The 15,494-nt window shown below is 32.8% G+C and overlaps 1 protein-coding gene across 2 annotated transcripts in view; it reads left to right on the top strand.

Moving 5' to 3' along the window:
• Positions 1-15,494, top strand: part of TOX (thymocyte selection associated high mobility group box) — a 194,195-nt gene that overhangs the window by 1,104 nt on the left and 177,597 nt on the right. The gene's annotated exons all lie outside the window — the stretch shown is intronic.

The following is a 15,494-nucleotide window of genomic DNA, read 5'->3' as shown; positions in this document are numbered from 1 at the left end:
ATTTCTTGCACTGTTAGCCTGAGTGCTTCTAAAATATAATCCTGGGAAAAAAGGGGGGGGGGGAGTTGTCCAGATGATTGCGGGGGAAGGATTGCCCGTCTCTGAGTTCTGGCCCTTACTCGTAAGTTCCACAGTGGAAGGAAGCATCCTCAGGAGGAAATAACTCTAGGATCTCAAATTGAAAGTCTCTGCTAAGTCGTACTTCTGTCTATCCTAGAAGCTTTGCGGGGGAGGGAGGGTTAAATTCACTTCCGTCCCCCAAATAAGCAGTTCTCAGCTCTGCTTTCAGCCACTGAGGCAAGAATGACAAAGCATTTGGTTCGGGTGTCAGATCTTAGCAAAGAGTTTGGTGGAAGGGGAATTGGAGTTTCAAAAATCAGAAGAGTTGAAGCGTTTGCATTGAAGGTCCGGAGGACTTCGTTCAGAATTAAAAGGCATTCATCCTCCTTTACAAATGCAATTTGGGAACACTTAAAAAAACCCCAAACACAAAAAAAGCCTTTTTCTTTCTGTTATGTGGGCTGCTGGGTAGAGTTGAACGCATTGTCAGGGCAGCAGGAAAGCAAGTCTAAAGTTCTGTCAAGGCCATGGTATATCTATCTACTCAGAAGTAAGTCTTACTTGGCACTTAATTCCAAGTTGCTACTAATAGAACTGAATCTTAAGGGTTCCTTTGTGCAGTCCTTCTTTGCATTTAATATTTATGTCCGAAAATAAAAGCCAGAATCATATATTGCTTTCCACATAAGTTCTTCCTTTGGTTAATTTTACCTAGTTGCTCTTTTATGAATAACATGAATTTCCACCTTGTCCCTCTGATCCCCATGGGCAATGCTGGCCAGAGGAAAACATTGGTCAGCTTTCACAATCAGTACTTGAAATGCATCTCATAAAGCAAGAGAACAAGTATTGGCAATAGGATTTATTTAATCCTGGATGTCAGTTGGGCTTTGTTTAAGAGCTTGTTGTGGAAGGTTGGCGCTTCTGCAAGCATTATCAGATCTATTTGTGCCTGTACTTATATGCCTGACCAATGCTAGGTTTCCCCCTGGTTTTAATTGTTTATAAAGATATAGGTGATCCAGATTCTACAGAAAGGCAGTATTCACTGGAAAGGATGGGGGGGGGGAGAGGAATCTACTGTTAAGTGTTGCCTCTCAGCATTGGTGCATGCACGTATTTCAAGTGTTTCAGATTTTCAGATATGCTGTGCTATATATATATATATGACAAATTCTGATTTATGCTTGTTTTACAAATAGATGATGTTGCAGTTCTATCATTAAATTCTTCAGCCTTCAGGAAATCTCTAGCATGAGCTCATGGGTCAGTCATGTTATGTACTATTCATTTCCATCCCTGATGATGACAAGAGACTTATTTTATCCCTTTGATTTTCTAAAGTGAAATCTGGACAGCAGTGACACAAGAGATCATAGACAGCTTTGTGTTCAGTGATGGGAGGTAGAATGTGGTTCTTGATTAAGATCAAATAAAACTCTTCCTGTAAAAGTTTTCTCTAGGTGTGCTAACTCTGGAAAAGAAATGATAGCAGCACTACTCTCCTCCCCCATATGCAAGGCTGTTTGTGTGCTAAGGCTCTTTAAGTAAACAGTAATGATAATTATAAAACTACTTTCACCCTGTGACTTATCACTGTTATCTTTTATGCTGAATGGTAAGCTTTCCATGCTCAGAAATAAAGAAGTATTAAGTAGAATTAATGACTTAAGAACCAAAGGGCCTGAAGAACCATTTGGCAGTGAAAACTGGACAGTTATTAAATCTGCCAGTGATTTAAAGCTTCAGAAAGAAGGTAATGACTTGAATACATATTTTGCCCATCATTCTCGGGATGGTGGTCCAGATTTAATTTAAAAGTTAAATGCTTTGGAAAATCAGGAATTAAATTGATATATGAAATCATTTTCTAATTGAGGGTTTTAAATCACTTTGGGTGGATACATTTAAAAATCCTTTGCACACTTCCTTTCATTTTCTCTTCCCTGATAAAAAATCAGCTTTTTTATATTAATTGTTAGAACTGCTCATAAAAAGGAACAAACTTTTTCTTTGACTATGCATTCTATTTAACCCAATCAAGACAGACAATAGATGTCAAAAATACTACACTCCCATCCTTTTAAAATTCAGGAGTGACATGCTAGGAATGTTTCTCACAAGACAACATTCTTTAAGCAATAGATGTCTCTGTCAAGCTGCTATGCCAATGACCATTGATTATCCTAAATGAACTTAGGATAGCTTTGCTGCCTGGGCCCCTATGAGGCATGTGTTGACTGAGCATCTAATTTTCCTGCATTCTCCTAGTCTCAGTCAATCTAGCTAATTACAGTTGTAATAAAGTCTAAACTTTGTCTCTTGTTTCTCCTGGCTGCAGAAATACACATAATTTAGTCATCTTCTCTTACTGCTGCTGGAGGTTTTTTTTCATAAATGTTGCATCCCCTTCAACAGCTTTGATGAATGCAGATAAAAAGGCCAACTTGTATCCCAGAATGCTAGAACATTTTTATTGCGGGGGGGGGGGGGGGGGATATTTGAATCAGCGGAATTTTGACAGGCGCTTCTAAGCATCTACGTTCACAGTTTCTTTCATCTATACTGATTATAGAAGGTAAGGTAAATATTAATTTGATTTGGTTATTGGCATTAGAGGCTGCTTTTATGTTAGAATAATTCCATTTATGTTAATGGAGTTAATCTACAGTGTGGGTGAAAAATAAACACATCTAAATATGTCAGAAATATTGCCACATAATCAGCATAACTTTTATTAGTGATCTTAGCAAACATGCCCTTTGCTATAATATTTCATAGATTGTACATAATCTAAGAACTGATATTATCTAGACTTGTGTCTATCATACTGGTTGTAAAGAATTAGGATTCATAACTTTTTTACATACTGCAAAATTATTATAGGGTGTTTTAATTTCCTTTTCTGTTAGCTATTTCAAAAGATTATAAAGACACTTTCTTTAAAATGATGTCTTAAACATTTTAATTGGCGATTGCTGTGTTTTCGCTTGCAGTATAGCGTGCTTTGAACATACTATCTCAGATCATGTTTCTTTCTCCAGCTATACTCAGAGGGAGAAAAGTGAAAGAACAATGCAAACAATGTTGGTTATGGCAACTGTGTGAGGTATCTTTTATACAAATAGAGAGAACGGTGGCTGTATATAGGTCAGTCTTTGAAATAATATAGTGAAGCTCATAGGCCAGGCAGACAGATTTACACTTAAGGTATTATGGTTCATCTCTGAAACTTAGAGAAGAGTTGGTAACTCTCTAACTAAGATATGTGAACAGTGGCATTTTTGGAAAACATTTTGTACATGCACATTCTGAGATCACTTTTATAAACACATTTCCTAGTTTTTTGCTATTTAGAGATGTCCTGTTTTCAGCTTAAATATATTCCCATAAAAATCTATTCTTAACCTGTCTAGCCACTGTTTTGATAAATTCTTGTATGGAAAGATGTTTGCTTATGATTTTTGTCAGTTGCCATTATTTTCAACATTGCTGATATATGGAGCGTTTTCTTTAATATAAGTTTGTTTTGACATGGATAATAAGAGGCATACTGACTTATGCCAATAATGGTCTTTATTGCTTCCAGTAGATAGCCAGGCAAAATTATGTATGGACTTATTTTCTGAAAACTGTTCCTTAAAAGTAAAAAAAGCTCATAGCTAATATACAGTTAACTTGTCAGTATAGTGGGGGTGGAACACTGATATGTGTATGAAAGAGAAAGAACATATCCTAAACAAACAAGGAAGCAGTTAAGACAAAGTACATGTATAAACCATATTTTACAACTTTCTAATTACTGTTTGAGAACATATTTATAATAGAGCTTTATTATTCTTTTACAAGATTATTTTCTACTATCAACTAAAATGATTTTTGATAGAAAAGTATTCGTTTTCTAATGTTAACGTTGTACATGCCCAAAAACTAAATTGTAGATGTTGCTGTTTACAAGTTGTGCCAGAAATGCATTTATTTCAAGCATAATTCTCCTTGCCTGATGCTTAATTTGCTCAACTTCATTACTTTTATTGAAATCGTTAAATTATTGTATTTATCTGAGAAGATTCTAAAATGTTTTTTTTAATTTTGAGAAATATCAGCATCTGTGTAAAAGAGGATGCATAAATTCAAATAAATATTGGATTATTTCTGTTTTTGCTGCTTAAAATGATACCTCGGAAGAGGATAATATACATTTTTTAAAACATTATTTTTGTTCATTAGAAAGTTTCTGTGTACTTCAATGTTTTTACTGTTGGGTTGATACTGAACTGTAAAAAGTATAATATTTTAATACACTTTTTTGAAGTTAGTAAATTTGTTACTTTTCAGTATGGCTTTCAAAATATTATTGGTTTACAGTTGCTTCAAAAGGATATAATTTATAGTATTATAAAGCTAAGTTGTCTTATTTCTTGACATAACTGTAACACAGGCATAGACTATAAAGCCTTTCATAACATTTCACTAGGTAACATTTGTATAATTTTTATTATTATTAATATACAAATTGAATATATCATTTTATAGAGAGGCCTTATCTTTCATATGAGAGAGAAAGAAACTTAGCTAAAATAATGTGACATATACATAAACAACATTTCAAAACACTTTTCTTTGTGATCATGAATATGCTGAATCAATTGATTAATTATCATCATACAGTTAATATGAACTGATAAACATACACTCATTGGAAGTAAATCCCATTGAATTCAGTAGGACTTAAGTCAGAGTAAGTATGGTAATTATTTAGTATCAACTGATTATAATTAGTATCAATTGACTATGCTTTCCTTAATCTTGTGAAAATCCAAATATATTTGAATAATGTCTACATTTATTATTCTAAATGTGAAATTAAATGTGAATTTCCAATTTTAAGTTCATAATTATGTGCATAATTATGTTTCAACTAATTTCACATAAACACACTTCATGTTTCTGCTCAGGTTGGATAAAAATAAGGAAATTACTCATAAAATACATAATGTGAACAATATGTTTGGATGCAGTTGAAGATGAGAATCGGCTTTAAAAAAATACACCTGGGGCATACCTATGTGAAAAACCTTGGATTTTTTCCCCAACGCCCTGAATCATTAGGTTTAAACTTGATTTAGGATGAAGCTCTTAGAATTCAAAGCCTCCCTACTGAATCATATGGCTCACTGCACTGAGAGATAGTTAACCTCCTAAATTTTGGAAGAATTGAAGATTTTAAATGTCATTGTATCAGGATGCCAAGATGAGGAAGTCTACATTAGACATACAATATGCAGAGATTTGGGGCAGATTTTAATTAATGATAATTTCCATGGAATCTATTTTTTAAAATGGATTGATCCAAGAAGTTGTAGGATTTTTTTCTCTATTATTTGGAAAGAAAGTATGCAATAAATGTATTTGTTAAGGTTAGGCTACATATGAATTATTACCACAAGACATTCATTCTATCTGTCAGCACATCCTCTTGTTTTGAATTAGGAAAGGTGATTTAGTAGTGTATGACTAAATCAGCATAACTTTTTGGAGTTCCTGGAATGGTGAGAAACTGCAAGTTGGCTTTGTGTTAATTTGTGCTTTGGTGGGGAAGCACTTAAACCATCTTTTGCTGTATAGATTTAGTATTTCGCCAGCTTCATAGTATTATTTTCTTATGCGAAATATTTTAATATATCTCAGATTATTTTTTGTTATCATTGTGCCACTATTACCAATTGTGTAATCTTTATCCAATTAAAAAATAATATGGCAATTTTGGTAATATCTAATGGTTTCTGACTAAGGGTACACAGATGAAAAATGTTTTAATAAATTACTGGTTCTAAAGAGTTCTTTCAGAGGCCTATCTGATTAGGATTAGGATCTGAATATTATTCTAGTGAGAAATCAGAATTTGTGAAATTATATTCATGGCCCAAAATAAGCTTATAAAAACTTAATCAGCTTAATCAGGAGTGAATCAGTTTTAACAGAAAACAGTTTTATATTTTGTCCCATCCTAACCATAACCCTCTCCTCACATTCTCAAAAGATAATGCCTCTGTATTTGCATGTTTGCCAAGGAATAATTTTTCATTGGGATCAGAAAATCAGGTTCTTAATATAAATACCAATAATACCAGTTTCTTTGTTGCCCATGATTTTAGTATGAATGAGATTTCTCTGGATGCTATTTTATGTTATTTTTTTAAATATTTGGTAAAATGTATGTTTCCGTTTTTATAGCTGCTTTGCTCCAACTTTTTTTTTCTTCTGGTTTCTTTGTGTCATCAAAAGTCTTGAAAGAGTTCTGTCAGAGAAATGAATAAAATTTGTTGCGTCTTTTCCATGTTTGAGTCAAATATTGGGTCAAATAAAGAACAGTTCACTTAGTGACCGTTCAAAGTTACAACGGCATTGAAAAAAGTGACTTATGACCATTTTTCATATGACCATTCATATGACCATTTCAGCATCTCCATGGTCACATGATCCAAATTCAAATGCTTGGCAACTGAATTGACTCATATTTATGACAGTTGCAGTGTCCTGGGATCATGTGATAATCTTTTGTAACCTTCTGACAAGCAAAGTCAAATTCACTTAACAACCATGTTGCTAACTTAACAACTGCAGTGATCCATTTAACAATTGTGGCAAGAAAGGTTGTAAAATGGGGCAAAATTCAAGTGAAACAAATGTCTCACTTAGCAACAGAAATTTTTGGCTCAATTGGGCTCATAATTTGAGGACTACCTGTACGTATTATATATACTGTACCTTTGAAGAATCTCACTCATCTTTAAACTACTATATTATATTTGTCTGGTTTCTTCTGATTGCTGTTAAAGTCGGAGTGTGATGTAGCTAAAGTTCAAATCCAATTCCAGTTCACTGAATAACTTTATGCCAGTTTCAAACCAACCTATCCCACAGGAAAGTTGTAAGAAAAAATGAAGAAATAGGTGTATGTGTGATGCCTTGAATTCCTGGACAAAAGCTGAGATAAATTTTACAAAAATTAAGGAACTATTAATTTTTTCTTCTGCACAGTTAAATTTCTCAGCTATAGATTTTAGAGATTAATTAATTAGGCTGATAGAGGGATTTTTCAAAGATGATATTCTGATTAAATAATACTTTCTTTCGTGCATCTTGTTTGAATTGTCTGGGTATATATTTCCTAAAATTGATTTTATTAGGGTTTTAAAATTGTTTTTCATTTAAAAATGGGAAAGAATATGTCAGAAATTGAGGTTTAGATAGTCAATATAAATTAACTTGTTTGCTCTTTCTTTTCCTCTTTTGCTACTTTGTCCATAGTTCATAATATTGACTACTGCTATCATTCTAGCTTGCCTATGCTATCAGATTTTTTTTTGTCTGCATATATGCCAGTGTAATAAAAAGATTAATAATATTTGTGTTCTTTGAAATACATGTAGAAAATATTGGAAAATTTATTGAGGAATGTTAACAGTGGTGTCACCAACCTACAGATAGAAATCTCTTTATTTTCTTTTCATGCAATGTAACTGAAATGGTTGATGTTCTGAAATCATGATTGGCCATGGTAATGTAATGAATAGGAAACAAATAAGCTCAGTCAAGATAAGATGAAGATACTGCTTATATTTGATTGATATGGCCAGTAAAGTCGTGTTCAATTCATTCTGGACTCCTAAAGATTAAGTTGACAATTAAGATGTGCATTTGGATCCATAATTTTCAAAAAAGACATGAGTGACCTTGGTTTAGAATAGTTTAGGATGATAAAACCAATTTTGATCTTGCCTGGATCAAAATAAATTGTTACAATCATTGGTAGCAGATATTCTGGTAGCCTGTGATTTAATTTAATAATTTGTAACACATGGTTGTTTTTAAAATATTTGAAAAACGTCTGGTAATCTAAAACAGATTATCAATTTAAATGAAAATGGTCATTATTCGTCAGTATATTGTCACATGCTCCTGCTACTAAATCATTTGGGTTTCATATCAAATATTTACAGTCATTGAAAGAGTTACCTAAAGAGAATCCCTGTCCATGTTTACTTATTTGGGCTCAAGGATTATTATATAAGATCTTCTTTCAAGTGTAGTTTAGAAAATCCAAAATGTAGTCATTAAGTGAGTCTCCCCAACATGGACATTATAATCCATGATGCACAATCAATCAAAATGCCCTCTTGGGCACATATTTTAAGTATTTTATGAGCAATACTTTGAAGACTTTGTTACTCTACTGTGCTGGTTTTGTTTTATCTTCATTGTTTTTAATTTAGCTATAGGCAGAGCACTTCCATTATTGGATGGTCTAAATGTCAATCAAATAAAATGTTTTTTTAAGTATTTGGCACCTTGTTATTGCACTGCATAGATTGCCCTCTGCTTTTTATATTTTCAAACATTTTTCCACAGTGTGTTACCTCACTATTTATTAAGCTTACTTCAGTGCCTTCTTTAATTAATTGCTTAACAATTAATTTTTATTTTCTGACTCCCATCTTCATGTTAGCACTGTAAGCCTTTTTGCAAACTTTTGACCACCACTGATTTTCAGTTTATATTTTATTATGGCCATTGGTTGCCAGTTCTCATAATTCCCAGCTAGCATGACTATGTTAGAATCTTCACTGTGATGACTTCTGTTTCCTGGACAAATTTGATCTTCCACAGACAATTTTCCACCTGTCTTTCCCTCACATTTTCAGTTGTGAACATATTTCTAAAACAAAGATCTTGGGGGAAAAAGTCTATAGAAAAAGCACCTTTGGGACATCTTGGGAAAAATGACTTCTAATTCATCACTACTGTAAATTCAGAGAGAAAGTCCGGGTTTTGGACTGTTACTGCATCATAGTCCTGCAGTTGTGGAACAGCCTCTCTACAGGTAAAAATAGCCTCACCTCTGTTGAGTTTATGGACAATATTAAAGTGAAACCCTTTCAGAGGAAGTTATTAAACAATGCCTCAAAAATATATTATGAATATATTATTTTCCTTGGGTTTTACTTTTGCGAATTTACTGTTTGATTTATGTTTGTATTTAGTATGATATTCTACCTTTTATAAGCAATAAAAGTCATATAATTAGGTTAGTATTAAAATTTAATCTATAAAATTAAATATTTAATTGTTACTTTATTTCTTATCTGTTAGCTCCTTAGCCTATGCAGCTTTCTGGCTCTAAGCTTCTTATTCTTTCCATTTGCTCACAATATAGCTTATTAAGCTGAACTGTTTGTTTGTTTGTTTGTTTGTTTATCACATAGATCACACAAATCCACTATGTTCAAACCAAGTTCACCAAGTTTTTTCAAGACTTGTTTTGGGACTTTGTTTACTATGTTTTGGGAACCTGTCAACTCAAGGCTTACTGTTTCTTCTGGACTCTTACTTAGAGAACCTTTGGTATTTAAAATATTTTTTTAAAGCATTCCCTTTTGTTGGAATGGGGGCTCTCGTCCCTTTCCTCAGCAGAATAATTATCTGAATACAGAACAGAACCGATTTGGGCTTTTGGGAAGAAGCCATCTAAAGAAACACTATGTTAATGGGCCAGAACTAGCTAGGGACTTTAAAGGAAAAAAATCTATATAAGATGTTGAAAGTGTGTTTTCCAAGGGGAGAGGAAATTGCCAAGTCTTCTATTGTAAGAGTCCTTTCTTCCCAGTCATGTGACCCAGGGCGAAACAGTTTTTAAGTATTAGAAAGAATTCCAGAAGCCATGTTATGTTTCCTTTCTCTAATCTCTCTTGTCATTGAAATTTGGTTTATTTTTATTTTCACCACATTCTGTGCACAGGGATTGAAAATGGTGCCAAAAGAACTTTTCTTTAATAGCTCTGTCAATTTGATTTTTCTTATTACACTATATGAAAAAGGTAATATAATCAGTCTCTACAAAGAACTCTGACTGATGTCTGCTTCAAATGCAAATAATATTGTGTCGTCCTCTTATGCCTGCTTCTAATAATATTTATTTTATTTCTTTATTATTTTTTTAAATAAATAACTCAAGGTGGTGAACATACCTAATATCCTTCTTACTCCTATTTTTTTCTACAACAACAATCCTGTGAGGTGGGCTGAGAAAAAATGACTGGCCCAAGGTTACCCAGCTGGCTTTCATAACTAACAGAGGCTCAGAATCATCTGGTTTCTAGGCCAGCACCTTGACTGCTGTACCAGACCTGCTCTCCAGGGATACCTTTGTATTTCATTGAACATCTACCATTGCACCTCTGTCTAAATCATACATTTAGGAGTAGCAGCAAATGAACTCAGTAAATGTCATGTTGTAACAACTGTTTTGATGCAGATCGTATCAGAGTTTTGGCATAGCAGGTGGGTTGATAAGCAAAATGTTTATCAGCAGAAGCATTTATTCTATTACACATTTATTCTAATGTATATGAAAGATATATAAATAATTCTATAATGGATATGTTCAGTGTTGCTGCAGTTTATGTTATGAGCTTTCCAGTATGTATATCACATGTAGAAAAAACGGAAGTCTTGTCATTTTTTTTTTAAATAAAGGAAACTGGTAATAGTAAAAATGTTCATTATTTGTGTGTTGGGAAAAGCAATATTAGAGAATGGATTTCCTGTGTAAAGGAACTTAGCCACCCTAAGAATGCACAATGACTCTTTTGAGTTGCCATGTTATAATAAGGTATATAATTCCTTGAAGTACTACAGGCATTTTTCTTCTTTTACAACTGTTGAAAAAAGTCTACTTGGTGACATAAAGCATAATCCAAATATAGTAAGTCTCAATTCCATTTTTAAAGCTTGTAGGCTGTTCTGTTGTGAATTAGGGATAAACATAATATTTCTACTATTCTTAACTTGGAGATGAGATCCCAAGAAAGAACAAATATGCAATAATGTATATTCTTCCTATTTTATGGTGAGAAACAAAGAATGAGAGGACTACCTTCCTTATCAGTGATCTGGAAGGTTTTATTATGAGATCAATGAAATCACCATCTTATCTTTCTGTGCTTCAGAATGAGAAAATGGATTTGGCCCCCTTTCTTTGAATTTCAGTGAGATTGACTGGCCCAAAATCACCTAATTGTCTTTGTACCTAAGACAGGACTGGAATTCATGGTTTCCTAGTTTCTAGCCTGACACCTTAATCACTGCACCAAACTGGCTCTCTGGATATATTATATTTATATATAAAATGATAACTTTTTACTGAGTTAGCCATATAGCTAACCATTCTGAACCTGGGCTGTTTTTCTTACACAGAGATTTGCATATTATAAAACAAGCCAAATCTGGTTTGGTCCAAAAATGGTTCCCATGGTTTTATTGACTTTCTTTTCTTAGACAAGCAGAGTGTAAATGTAGAAGATGAAATTGCACAGATCAGCCTTAAATTGGAATGCCGAAAAAGGAAAATAATTCTGAAGCAGAAAAAAAAGGTACATATTATGTCCAGCAAATGCAGTAATTAAAATTAGTTAGAGATACTTATAGATAGTAGAGCTTAATAACAAAGTTAATTATATATATTGTGTTAATTTCTTTCTACTGGAGCATAAAAGACTGCTCATAATGGACTCTCAATGCTGTATTCAGTTGCTAAGGATAATAGGATAATCTGTCCAAAAATTAAGCTCTTTGGAAATAAATTATGCTGTTATTTTCCAAGTTAACTTTTGAAAATTTATTGCAGCACTAATCTTTCAAGACCTACTTGTATCGTTAATGGAAATGTGTGTTAGAAACACCAGGTTCTTTGCTCATTAATGAGGACAGTTAATTATGTTAGAAATGTTTCATTTTATCTTTAGTTTTATATTCTGGAGATTAATATTCATGAAGTGGAAGTCTGAAATGTGGCATTAGATTCTAGTTGGAGCTATAGATATTCAGGCAGACTGTTTAAGTGGAACAAGAGCAAAGAGTAAACCTTTTAGAAATTTCAACCCATAACTGATTGGCCAATAATGAACTTGTTAATTTTGTTCTGGAGAAGTTTTCATTTTAAAAAATCACGTTGATAATTGGTTATAGCAAACATTATATTTCAATAACAGATAATTTGCCTACTGAAGTTTGCATAATGTGCTAATCGTCTCTAGTGGTTAATAAAAGCCTCCTATCTCACTCCCCTGATGGCTATAAAAGGCTATTAAGTTTGTGGCAGCAGTTCAGGTACAGCTGCTATGTGTTAATAATGCATAATTATCCCACTAATAAACACAGCAAAGGTCATCACCTCCAAGCTCCTAAAATACGTATTTTCTTTCCAAAATATTTATTAACACTTCAAAAGCATATTTGTTCATTTTAGTTAACTATATACGTAGCTTCTTGGGTGACATAGTTTTTAACACCCCAGTTATTCAGTAAACAACTTAATGTATATTGTAGCTAATCCTTTATTACTACTCTGCTATTCTATTATCTGCTAAGCATTTGTGTACATTGGTCAGTCTATGGTGCAATTAAATATAGTGCTTGGTGGAAATGCTAAATTTTAAGTGGATTTGTTTAAGATAAGAGAAAATCTGTGGGATTCAGATTTGAAGACAATCTGGATTGTCTTCTATCTGGACTTAAACACATGGACATGCTTACAGTGGTTTTGACTTAGTGCATTCTGCTATGCCACTAACCTTATTGCTCATATATCCTTTTGGTGGGGATGGCTGTATTCATAAAGGCTTTATAAAATATATTTTCTCCAGACAAGGAGGATTCACATGGGATTTCCATTTTGCCTAGGAAACATGCAAATCAATAGGCAGCACTTATCTGCATTGAAATTAGGTATACTGTAATTTATGGGCACAGTGATACTCCATCCCCCAGTCCCTCTTCCATAGCCTAACGTTCTGGTTATGTCTCCTTGGAGAGAACAACTGAACAAAATCTCATTTTCATATCATGTGCTATTGTCTTGTCTTTTCTGTTATTCATTTTGATAACCTTGCATTTTCCCTATCCTGTTTTGATTTGGAAACAAATGTTCAGGGAGCTGAGAGATTCAGCAGTGTTTCTTGTCATCAAGAGAAATGAGAAAAGCCTGACTTAACTGAAGGACTTTTATTTGTGCTGTACATAGCATACAACAGTTCATTTGTCATGCTTTAAATATATAATACCAGCAATAAAATATGTGCCGGCACAGTTGTGATATATGTAGTGTCTGGCCCCATTGCCATTGTTTGTGGTCTCTACGGTTGTCATACATTGTTCCTTGCACATCATCCCCCTTCAGCAGAATTTGACACAATTTCTAGCTTTCATTGCTGCGTTTTCATTCCACAATATACATGAGTTTGACAGGGTGTGTTGAGGACAACTCTGGCAAGCAATTGATATTTTGAAGTGGCAAGCGTTTCAGCAGCTGCTTGCTTGTGAAAAAGGAATGATAAGATATAGTGTATTGTTAGTTTCAGGCAAAGCATTAAGGTTTAAGCTCTGTAAAAATATACACATTATTCGTCAGTGGGGAAGCAAGGCTTTTATGTTTTTTAGAGCTTAGCTCCTTGGCTGATGTGAACTAGAATGACATTGGTTTAATGGTCAGTAAATGAATAGGAGTACTTTGAATTTGGACTGCTGCCAATTTTGCACCAACAAAAGGACTGACAAAAGAGAGATTTTAAAGAAATGCAAAGCACAAGAAATGTTTTAGACAGAAGTGAAGAAAGACTAATAGGAAAATTCCAAAAGAAAAGATTCTTATTTTTAAGGCTGTCAGTAATATAAAATAACAGCAGATTAGTTAAATTGTATGTTCCCTGATTTCAACAGTTTTGGTTCTAAACTATCTCATGTAAGACTTCAAAATTTGTTTTGCAGATAGCTAATCTTTTAGAATGTATTCATGTGGAATTTACATATTACATTATCTCTCAAGGGACTGTTGACAGAACATTACAGATGACCACTGTTAAGTTATCCAAGTATCTCTCCATTCTAGTGTGCAAAATTATTGTTTAATCAGGTGTGATACTTTCAGAATACAGCATTTATTTTGAAGGCAGTTTGTAATGATTGTTTATAATTCAAGTGGAGTTGATTTCCACCTGAGTCACTGACTGATATCTAAGAAGCAAATTTTCAGTATTTTTAAACATTAATTTAGCAGAACTGTGATCTGTGGCCAATTGCTTTGAGATATATATCAACAGGCGACAACCATGCAAACTTTTAATATATTAATTTCACATCAATGGGCAGAAAGGCATTTAGAAGGATACATTGTTTACTCGACTGTTACAACTTGGAAGTGTAACTCTTGGATATGGCATATGAAGTCTGATCATAGCCTTCAACTAAAATCTATTATTTAAAATAATATTATCAGGTATGTATTCATTTGAACTGATAAATTTTACCTTCATTTAGAATGTTAGAGCTAAAAGTTTTTACTATTTTAAAAACTTTTCTAGAACAAATATGAACAAAAATTTAAAAATCTTGATTTCCCCCTGCATAAAAATGCTTAATATAGTAATTAGTATTTTAAAAGTGAAAAAATAAATTATATTCAGTATATTTATATTATATTATTATAATATGTATTAAATGTAATATATACTATATTTTAAACATACAAATAAACTGTCTTGTAATATATTTATAAGCTTCACTACCAATAATATTAAAATTTTAATTTTAATCACCCCATATACTTTAAACAAAACATTTTGCTTTTTTTTTTTACAGTGTTAACCCAATCTAGATTAAAAAAAGTCTTCCTGCTGATAACAAAACTGTTACTGTTTAAACTCTCATTCGGCAGTTAGTTGGTACGCTTCAGTGAATGTTGTCAAAAAGACTGTCCTCTTGAGTGACGGCCTTGTAAGGATGTGAATAGAAATTTTAATTGTATATCATGTGTCCATTTCATGGGGTTAGTAAATTCACTACCTGTGTTTAATTTTGTATCTTAATGGATCAATCACAAAAAGAACCAATATTTTTAATATTCTTTAACCAAAGAAAATATTTTCCTTAAAAAAGAAACTGAATTGTTTAGAATAAATTTCTCAGCTGATGTATTCATGTTAAAGCAATCTAAATACAATGAAAATAGTTTGATTATTCAAATTATTCAATAATGTCATTGTAAAATGCCTAATAGAAAATAGCAGAAGATAATTTCTTACAGCATTTGATTTGAAAAATTATGACCTATATTTAGGTTTATATTTATGACTTACAAAACTGGCTTTTAAATAAAGTAAAAACTTAGTTAACATGTGGTGTAATTAAAGAAATCAATTAAGCCACTTCATTTTAAGTAATAAGAATTTCTTGTCTTAAAAGGAAGTAAAATTGCCCAAAATGCAATGCGAAAACCTTACATAAAATTGTCTGGGATTAAAATCTGCCTAATCCAGCAGGGTTTTCTTCTCTTAGACTGACTATAGATGTTGTCAGTCATATGAGTAATTCATGAT

Source organism: Pantherophis guttatus, chromosome 3, assembly GCF_059756535.1.
Source record: "Pantherophis guttatus breed Tessera chromosome 3, ASM5975653v1, whole genome shotgun sequence".
Lineage (NCBI taxonomy): Eukaryota > Metazoa > Chordata > Lepidosauria > Squamata > Colubridae > Pantherophis > Pantherophis guttatus.
Note: the sequence above shows the minus strand (reverse complement) of the source record. Positions and strands in the feature narration are given on the sequence as shown.